We start from the raw sequence: 9,695 nt of genomic DNA on the forward strand, positions 1-9,695 counted from the left end.
CGAAGCAGGCCTGGAGGGACAAGCGGGGCCACTGGTCTCACCACGCCCATCTGCGGTGACTCTGTGGGTTGGCACCCATGGGAAGTGTCAAGAGCGGGGCACAGAAGTCCTGTGGCTCAGAGGTGTGAGCAAATACAAGCAGAGGCCATTCCTCTCTCCTCAGGCAAACACCAGCCCTGGGAAGGAAATGTTGGCCAGGAGGGACAGAGGGGAGGAGGTATCTCTGGCTTCAAGACTGTCTCCTCCCGGTCACTGAATTCCTGGGGGCAGATGGATTGGAGAAAGCAAGGAGTCTGGAACAAGTTGGACAAGGAAGACGCCTCCAACCATCTTCTCCATGGGTGGGCTTTGAGTAAATTACTATTCCGTCCAAACCTTGGCTAATATTCTGTAATTTGGGTATAATAATGCTTCCTCTAATGGTCACTGGGAGGGTTGCAGACCATAATAAATGATCTGTGGATGGCACCGCACTCTTCCCTCACCATTCTCTATTCAAACCCTGGCGGCAAGGCTGCTCCTTAGGTCCCGGAAAGCTGTGTTTCTGTTGGCTCTCAGGGGAGTTCAGCCTTATTCAGCAAAGCAGGATGAAGGACTGGAAAAGCAAACCAACAGAAACCCAGACGAAGGAGCAGAGAATCACCCGTGGGACTCCCCTGGACCAGGAGAGGAAGTGTCGAGTGGGGAACCTGGGGCTTCCAAGACGGTGATGGACGCCTTAGAAGAGTGATACGAACACGAGACATAGGTTTACTTGGGTCCCAAGCACATGTTGCTGGCCCCTACCCTTTATATTCTCTCCTCATTTTTTTTTTCAGATTGAGTCTGTTTTTTCCCCCTACAGAGCAGTCTTCTCAACTTGGTGGGAATCCAAGACACCAGTAGTCTCCAGGTTTCACAACTGTGACTTTTTCCTCCATCAGAAAAAGACTGGGACACCTTTTCTCAGTAGCGTAAATAAATAATAAATAAGCAAAAGAAAGAAAAGAAGGAAGATTGGTAAAATTTTGCTCAGTATAAAGGATTTTTAATCCCAGATCTAGCCAACTGTGACCTGTAAGGAGGTGCATTATTTGGTTTTCTGTTGTTGTGATAAACACCATGACCAAGGTGACTCTCAGAAGCAAGGGTTTGCTTGGGGCTTACAGTCAGAGGGCTAAGAGCCCATCAGCATCATGGCAGCAGGAATGGTGACCAGAGCTGGTTGCTAAGGGCTCTTCATCCACGAGCAGGAACCTGAGTGAGCACCTTGAAAACAGCCCCGGGCTTTTGAATCTCAAAGCCCACCTGTGGAGGGCCGGACCACATTCTCCATTGCTTCTAGGAACAAAGGTAGAGATTGACCTCTGTGACCCCAAGGTGTGGCGGCACACGCTTTTAGTCCTGATGCCTGGGAGGCAGAGACAAGCAGATCTCTGTGAGTTCAAGGTGATGTAGCACACGCCTTTAATCCCAGCGCACGTGCTTTGTAACTCTCTACCGTCCCTGCCTACTCCCGAGGCATCATCTGGGATAATGGGCAGTGGACCCATCCAAGAGTGACACGTCAGAAGCGAGGACTGTTTCCTTTATAAGGGTTGGGTTCCATCTTATCTGGGTCTCCGCCATGTTGGCTGATGCCCGCTCTCCCAAGGGGCATTAAAGCTTTACTGCAGAAGAATCCTATGTGTACCGCGTGGTTCTTGCTGGCGAGACGGTAGCGCGGGACGTCTGGTGCCATACCCGGGAGGAAGAAAAAGAAGAACTTTGCACCGCCGGAGACCCCTTGGACACAAGGAGGATTCAGAACTGCAGGCATGCAAGCTTAGAGAGGTACGCTCTAAAGTCCAGAGAGCATATCAGAAACTGAGCAGCAGTGGGAGGTTGTGCGCGCACCCAGATAAGTTAAAAAGGACCCTCCGGTAAAGAATGGGGGAGACAGAAAAGAAAATAAGTTAAAAAGGACTTCCCGGTGATTTTGGGAGAGTGGAGATGGGGGAGAAGGCTGATTTGCAGGGTCGAAGGCTTTGTGTTGTGTTGTTCGTGTTGTTTTTTGTGTACTGGATAGGAGAAAGATATTTAAACTTAGAAACTGCTAAGGATATGATGTTTTGGGAAAGAGGTTCTGTTTTCGTCTCCACAGAAAAGGAGAGCCTAAGGGCGTACTTGGGATTTACGTGGTTTGAATCACCGAGACCTCCTGAAATGTTGTAATGTATACCCCTAAAATGCAGCGGCCCAATAACAGCAGGAAGCAGCCAAAGAGACTAAACGACGCCCAAATTCCCTAAAAGATTAAATGAGGTCCTTTCAGTGATTACAGATCTGCAAGCCTGCTTCTCTGAGTTCCGCTTTGCTCCGTACACCCGGTTTGGGCGCGGAGTGGGTGCAGCTGGGGCTGGAGGGCGGCTGGAGCAGAGCTTTGCTCTATGGCTATGGTGGGGAGGCATATTGCGCAGGCTCAGTTGGTGCCTGGCCTGGAGGGTATCACAGCAGTACCGAGAATGAGAACGGTGCCACAAGCTGCCAGGTCAAAAGGCTTGCAATGTACCTAAAACTGTGAGGGTCTCTGAGGGTAAAATGGCTCTGATTCCATTTGGCTATGCTAAACGATGCTGACTTCAGGCAGGGCTGGTCGTATTTATCATAATAAAAGCGCAATTAAGGTTTAAATGCAGTAAACAGGCAGTACCGTATTACATCTACATAGTGCGACTTAAGTTTTTAAGAACTGCTTAGCATTTTAAGAACTCAAGTCCTCCTGAAAGATTGCTGTGTGTACGCTTGGCTCGTCTGATGTTTCAGGATCCACAGGGAGGTAGATGCAAAAAGCCCTTAGATTTTTAAAGTGATTGGGTCGTTGGCTGGGTCTGTGAGAGTTTGTTTACAGCTGCTTTTGCTGTGACACAGGTGTTGAGAGTTTGCTAGTAGGGAAGCGGCCCTGTTCGCCGCCTCTCCCAGCGGCTCCTTGAGCCGCAGAGGCTCTGGCGCGGACCTTGAGTTATTGCCGGCCTGTGCAGCCTTGGTCTGGGTGTCGGCTCCCGCCACACTCCGCCACCAACACAGCCTCAGACCTCAGAGAACGAGGCTAGCCCCGCGGGGAAGGCAGGGGCGCCTGGGGGTGGAGCCGCCACTTCTTGGCTTGGGACACAGGGAGCTGCGCAGCAAGCAGGCCCAGGGCCGCACACAGCCCTTGGATGACGGGCGGGCTCTGGAGCCCGAGGCCACCGTACCAGCAAGAAATACGGGAGCCAATAAATCTTAAATCTAATATCAACAAACAGGGCCTGGGTTTTTCCTAGGCGCCACTGGGGCAACACGGCCCATGCCGTAAAAAACAGAGATCCCCATATGGGTTCCCCAATGGCCACGTCATCTTAGGACTCCAGGCTGGAAACAGGAAAACGATTTTCTCATATTTTTGAAACAATAATCTCATCTGTGCCAGATTTAAAATGGTTTAATTCTAAGGCCTACTATAATGACACAGCCAAACAAGATTGCTCTTTAGAACAGAGACCTATAGGTCTCTAAGTTCAAGACCAGCCTACTTCCAGTACTGACTGTGCTAAATTTTTACACTGAGTTTTTTAATACTCTTAAATGTTATTTTGGGAGAAGAGTTTATGTTTTTTTTTTCTAGAAGTACTACTATTCATGCTGTGGATTCATCTGTCCAGAGGCCTGAGGACAAAGCCTCTGCTATGGAGCTGTCTGGCCTGATTGCTGCGGAGCTGGCGGGTTCCTGAGGGATGGTCCAGCTCCTGCCCTTGGTCTGTCAGTTATTGCTATGTTGTTGTTGTACATTGCAATGTTGTTGTTGCTGTGCCATTGCTATGCTGCTAGATTTCCCCTTGTTTTGTCAGTTATTGCTTGCTATCAGTTTCCCTTATCCTGTCAGTTATTTCTGCTAAACACTATGGGTATCTTCAAGATAGGTTACAAAATGCCATGGTTATTTAAATTAAAAATTGGATAAATATCTATTTAAACAAAAAGGGGGGAATAATAAAGGAACTGCCCCCGATGCCAAGAATGGCCATCGCCATGGCTCTGTTCATTATAAATTTTTAAAATTTGGATGATAATGGCCAAAATGCTACAACACGACATTGTTCGGATCCTCAGCGGCCCAAAGATTTGGTTAAGTGGAAAGATGTGCTTTCTAATGAATGGAAAGGCCCGGATCCCATCTTATTGAGATCCAGGGGAGCTGTTTGTGTCTTCCCACAGGATCAAGAAAGCCCATTCTGGCTGCCAGAGCGATTGACCCGAACAGTGAAGAGTGATCCACAACACACGGATTCGCCTGAGGACCTGGCTGCTGTTCCTCCTGCCATTTTGCGGATGGATGACAGAACACCGAAGGAGGACACTCTCAGCCTTCCTGAAGCTGTTACCAGTCAACCATAGGATGGCGGTGTCTCCCCGATTTTTTACAACCAATAAGATTTTGGGCCCCCTCCCTACTGTCCTAGAGATGATTTATAAGCTTGGCCATAGGACTTCAGTCCTGGGCCGTGTCTCTCATTTCCCCTACTTCAAAGAATGGGTGGGGGTGGAAATGTTTTGGAACAGTCCTATGCTATGGATTAGTGTTTCTCCTCTGGATGGTCTGCTGACTCAAATCCCAAAATCGTAGGGACAAAGTGGTTATTACACAAGCGCTGGCTGCCCTGGAACAGGGGCCTCTACTGATATGTGGCTATCTATGTTAAAGCAGTAAGGTTTAAGCCAACCAGCTCCTGCACCCCTAGGACTGTGGTCCATTGCACAGGGTGGAGTGCTTGGCTTAGCTAGCCCTGAAGGTTGTCGAGCTGAAGAGCATCGCACAGAGAATGGCCCTCTCTGAGAGATAAGTCGCTTTGCTTAAGGGTTTCCTGCCGTATATTCCCTTTCCCAGAAAATTGGCAGAGGGCAGGCTGGATAGGTTCCAGGTGTCATGAGCCTAGGGACAGATTCCGTGCAAGCCCATCGTAATGTTTTCATTTTGGGAAGTGCGACCTCTATCTTTACCTTCCTAGGGAGTTGCCTTTCTGCAAAGAAGTAAAAAAAGGGGGATATGTGGAGGGCCGGACCACATTCTCCATTGCTTCTAGGAACAAAGGTAGAGATTGACCTCTGTGACCCCAAGGTGTGGCGGCACACGCTTTTAGTCCTGATGCCTGGGAGGCAGAGACAAGCAGATCTCTGTGAGTTCAAGGTGATGTAGCACACGCCTTTAATCCCAGCGCACGTGCTTTGTAACTCTCTACCGTCCCTGCCTACTCCCGAGGCATCATCTGGGATAATGGGCAGTGGACCCATCCAAGAGTGACACGTCAGAAGCGAGGACTGTTTCCTTTATAAGGGTTGGGTTCCATCTTATCTGGGTCTCCGCCATGTTGGCTGATGCCCGCTCTCCCAAGGGGCATTAAAGCTTTACTGCAGAAGAATCCTATGTGTACCGCGTGGTTCTTGCTGGCGAGACGGTAGCGCGGGACACCCACCCCCAAGTGACACTCTTCCCCCAGCAAAGCCTAAAATAAGAAGAAAGGCCACCAACCAGAGACCAAATATTCAAATGTCCTAGACGTGCTGGGGACTACTGCAGAGGGTTTATCAGAATTGGGTGACTGCTCAGAAGGCAGGGATGGAGTTGGGGAGGGCGGATGCTGATGAAGAGAATTCTGTTTCTAGAAGAAAGGATTGCTGGGTAGCTAAGGCTCCTGAATGTAAATCCACCAACAGTGAGCTACATTGATCACATTCAAGCTCCTTCCTCAAACCAGGGAAGGGCTGCTCTCAATAGAGAGATATTCCACTCAAATATTATAGGCTACATTCCAGGTTCATTTAAATTCCTCAGGAAAGTTTTGGGGATACCTATTGTTTCCAAGAAGATCGAATACCTTTCCCAAGTTATTGCTGATGCCCTGTGAGCTACAGGGGCTTTTTTGTTTGGCTGGTTGGTTTTAACTTATCTGAATGTACTGAGGAAAGAGGGCTGACTCATGCTGGGCAACCTTACTCTCTGCTCAATGGCCTTACTCTCTGCTCAATGGCCTTCGGTTTCTTGTGTATCAGTTCCATTTATAATATCCTACTTTGATTTCTCTAGCTGTAAAAAAGCATCACTACCAAAGCAACTTGAGGAATTAAGAGTTTGTTTCACCTTACAGATTACACTCCATCACTGAGGGAAATCGGGGCAGGAACTTAAGGCAGAGGTTATGAAGGAAGGCTGCTTACTGGTTTGCTCCTCACGGCTTGCACAGCATGCTTACTTATATAACTCAGGACTACAGTCCCAGGGGTGGTGCCAGTCACAGTGGGCTGCACCCTCCCACATCAATCATTAGTCAAGAAAACACCCCCCACTCTTGTCTACTGGTCAGTCTAATAGAGGCAATTTCTACATTTAGGTTTCTTTTTCCAAGACAACTCTAGCTTATGTCAAGTTGACAACAAAACAAACAAACAACAAACAAAAAGCCAAACCAAACCAAAGCAGCATCCCATTTAACCAAATAGAAGACCCTGTCCTGGGACTAGGAACACAGTGCCTCTGCCCTTCAGTGGTTGCTGTTTACACGTGAAGGCAGGTCACAAGCCCGTATCAAAGGTTATGGAGAGTGTAAGCGGTGTGAGAGGACACGGTGATTTACGTCCCTGGCTCTGGAAGACAAGGTGAATGATCACATCCCGAAATTAGGCACCAGGGGACTTAATTAAACTAAGAAACGTCAGGTATTCTTGAGATAGGCCTCTCCAGCCCCTATCTCAGTTAAGCGTGACATCAGAGGAGTTTCCCTTTAGAGAGGGTGTACAGATGAGAGGGACTCCTAAATCCCGCCAGGAAGAAGCAATGCCTCGACTTGAATTTTCATCTCTCAGATCCAGGCTCAGGATATGCAGCCAGGATGTTCACTGTGAGTAGTTACACCAGCTTGCACTGCCTCGTGAGAGCTGACTGTGCGCAGCTCTGCCTTGTGAGAGAGAGAGCTGACTGTGTGCAGCTCCTCTTTTGGTGACACGATGTTACTAGCCTGGAGGTGCCGTGCTGCGGGTATTCACACTATGGGAATCACAAGTGCTATAGAAGTGACGCTCACGCTTGCATTCTTACCGTGTCGGACGGTGGTGGTCAACCTTCCCAATGCTTCACGCGTTAATATAGTTCCTCACGCTGCGGTGACCCCCAACCATAAAATTATTCAGTGTTACTTCATAACTGTGATTTTGCGACTGTTATGAACCATAATATAACGTGTTTTCTGATGGTCTTAGGCAACCCCTGTGGAAGGGTTATTAGACCCCCAAAGGGGTTTGTGACCCAAAGGTTGAGAACTGTGAGTGCAGAACCAAGTCTACCGTGATAGGTGTGGCAAGCAGCACAAGCTGCTCTCTGTCAATTAGCAGGCGCTAACAACACATGATGTGTGTTATGTCTGAGGTATTATATGAAGCTTTTTATATATAATCTTCTTACAACTCTGTGAAGTACAGCTACTAGCCCTAGATCTTATAGCAAGGCACAGACGGACAGAGTCTGTGCATACGGTCGAGCATGTTTGCCCGAGCCACACAGCTAGTGAGTGAGCGGGGCAAGAGGAGTGAGTAAATAGGAGCTGGCGTGCCACCCAGCGGTGATGACAAGGGAATCTACTCTACTTTGAGGCTTCTTTCTTCAGATCAACACACTTAGCAGGAGCCGGGGCTAACAAGGAAGGGCCAGGAAGCTGGCTGGATTCCACTCCGTGCTCAGGGGATACAGGGTAATGAAGGCACTATGGAGTGTGTGGCTCTTGTTTGGCTGTATGTGGTTCCAGTTGAGGCCGAGTTTGCCTAACCCAGCAGCCCTTGTGTAAGCCCCCTGCTGGCATCCCTTTCTGATGTTTGAGCCTTGGATTTGTCAGCTTTCTGAGGGTCTGCATCTCTTCTCACGCCTGGCATCTGGCCACAAGGAAAAGGCCTCAAAGGCCACAAGGAGTTGCGTCTGTTTGGATTATCTGGATGCAGCTGCTGCTGCCAGAGGCATTTCCGGGGGCTTGGCCCAAGGCCTAGCAAGTGTTTGAATGTGGGTAGACTTGAAAGCTGAGCAAACCTCAAAAATGTTGTCGTTGGGTACCCCCTAGAACTGAGGACTGCCAGGGGCCTGGTAGCAAGGAGGCCCATGGAGGCTTTTGCCCAGTAGATGTCTGGCATGGGAAGCTCTTACTTCTTCCTCAGCATTGTTGAATGTCCCATTTTAGGTGGATTGACCACACACTTCTAGTTTTCCTAGTCATTGTGAAGGCAACCCGAGATGACAAGTCCCCACAGAGTCAGGCCGCTGCGTGAAAACCAGCCCACGTAGGGCTGTGTGGGAGTGAGTGGACAGAACGGGTTATCCTCGGCCAGGGCTCTGCCTCTGACAGTAGGGAGACCCAAGTGCAGATCTTGCTGGCTATGTGGTTACAGGGCTAGTTAACTCTCTAATCCTGAGGACCCTCCCTGGAGAAGGAAGGGTCATGCTTACCTCAGGAAGTGGCTGCGGAAGAACATTTGATAACATGATCATCCCTCCGCGCCATATAAGTGGTCTTGTCACTGCAGATCAGTTCCCAGCACAAGCTGCAATCTGGAAGCTGCTGGGCGTGGTGGCTCAGGCACTCACTTGGGAGACCGTAACTTTGAGGCTAGCCTGGGCTACAGAGTGAGACTGTCTCAATAAAGCAAAATACAGTCTGGAAACTAATAGAAAATGCGAGCATCCTAGCAGGCAGTGCTTGTTTTCATTTTGGGGTAGACGGGCCTGAAGAGATGCCAAGTTCAGCAGGAAGTTTTTGCCGACTTCAGTGATTGTCCTTACGAGGTACCTAACAGCATCCATGTCTTACAGACAAGGGAAGGGAAGCAAGACCGTGTGACCTTCTCAAGGGTATGTAGAGGGAAGGTCGGCATTAGATTTGAACTCAGGCACTCCAGCTCTCAACTGGATTTCTCTTAGTCGCATGCTTCCTTCCAACTGTGCTGGTTATGGAGAAAGTGAGAGCGCCATTCACACCCCATTGATTTCAGCCACCTCATTGAAATCAGTTACTATCTAATAGCATTCCAGAGATACCCAGTCTGGTACTCTCATTTTACACAGGAGGCTCTGAACAGTTGCAGAGTGTGTTGGGCTAAGATGAAGGAATGGGGCTCCCATCAAGCATCCCTGACTGCTCCCTCTTATCTCGGTGGTCATTTGCAATTGCTGCCAAGGTCTTCATCTGAAGGGAGGGAGCATCTTCAGGCTTTGAAAGGGTCACTAGCCCTGGGGTGGGAGTCTGGAGATAAAGGCACCTCTAAAGATGGAGCCTCCATCCTTCCACACCTCTGGTGTGGAGCAGGGATCTAGCTCATATTTACTCAGTTCTCAGGAACGCCCGACACCCTGAGGATAATACAGGCTCTCAGCACCGAGAACTGAGTCCCTCCTGCCTAGTCTCCCCTCTTTCTCTTCCTTGAGTACAATGTGCTGGGGAGTTTGGGCTGCTGACTAGAAACTCAGGATTTGGAAGCACAAGGACATGGGGCCTGGGACAGCAGCTGCTTCCGTGAATGAAAGCAGCGTTCGGGAGTTTAAAAGTTCTGGCCGGGGCTCAGAGACTAGATCTAAATAATGGCTCCAGTCTAAATAATAGTTTCAGTTTCCTGGGTGATATTAACCAAGTCACTCACTCTCTCTAAGTTTTAGCTTTGCCAAGTGG

General features: G+C 49.1%; 1 long non-coding RNA gene across 1 annotated transcript; it reads left to right on the forward strand.

The window, feature by feature from the left end:
- Positions 1-1,295: 1,295 nt before the first annotated feature.
- LOC148122743 (uncharacterized) lies at positions 1,296-5,414 on the forward strand. Its single transcript, XR_015737552.1, has 2 exons — positions 1,296-1,812; positions 4,213-5,414. It is a non-coding gene; the product is annotated as an uncharacterized LOC148122743 (long non-coding RNA).
- The last annotated feature ends 4,281 nt before the right edge of the window (positions 5,415-9,695 follow it).

The sequence above is a fragment of the Myodes glareolus genome, chromosome 3 (genome assembly GCF_982192425.1).
Source record: "Myodes glareolus chromosome 3, mMyoGla1.1, whole genome shotgun sequence".
Classification (NCBI taxonomy): Eukaryota; Metazoa; Chordata; class Mammalia; order Rodentia; family Cricetidae; genus Myodes; species Myodes glareolus.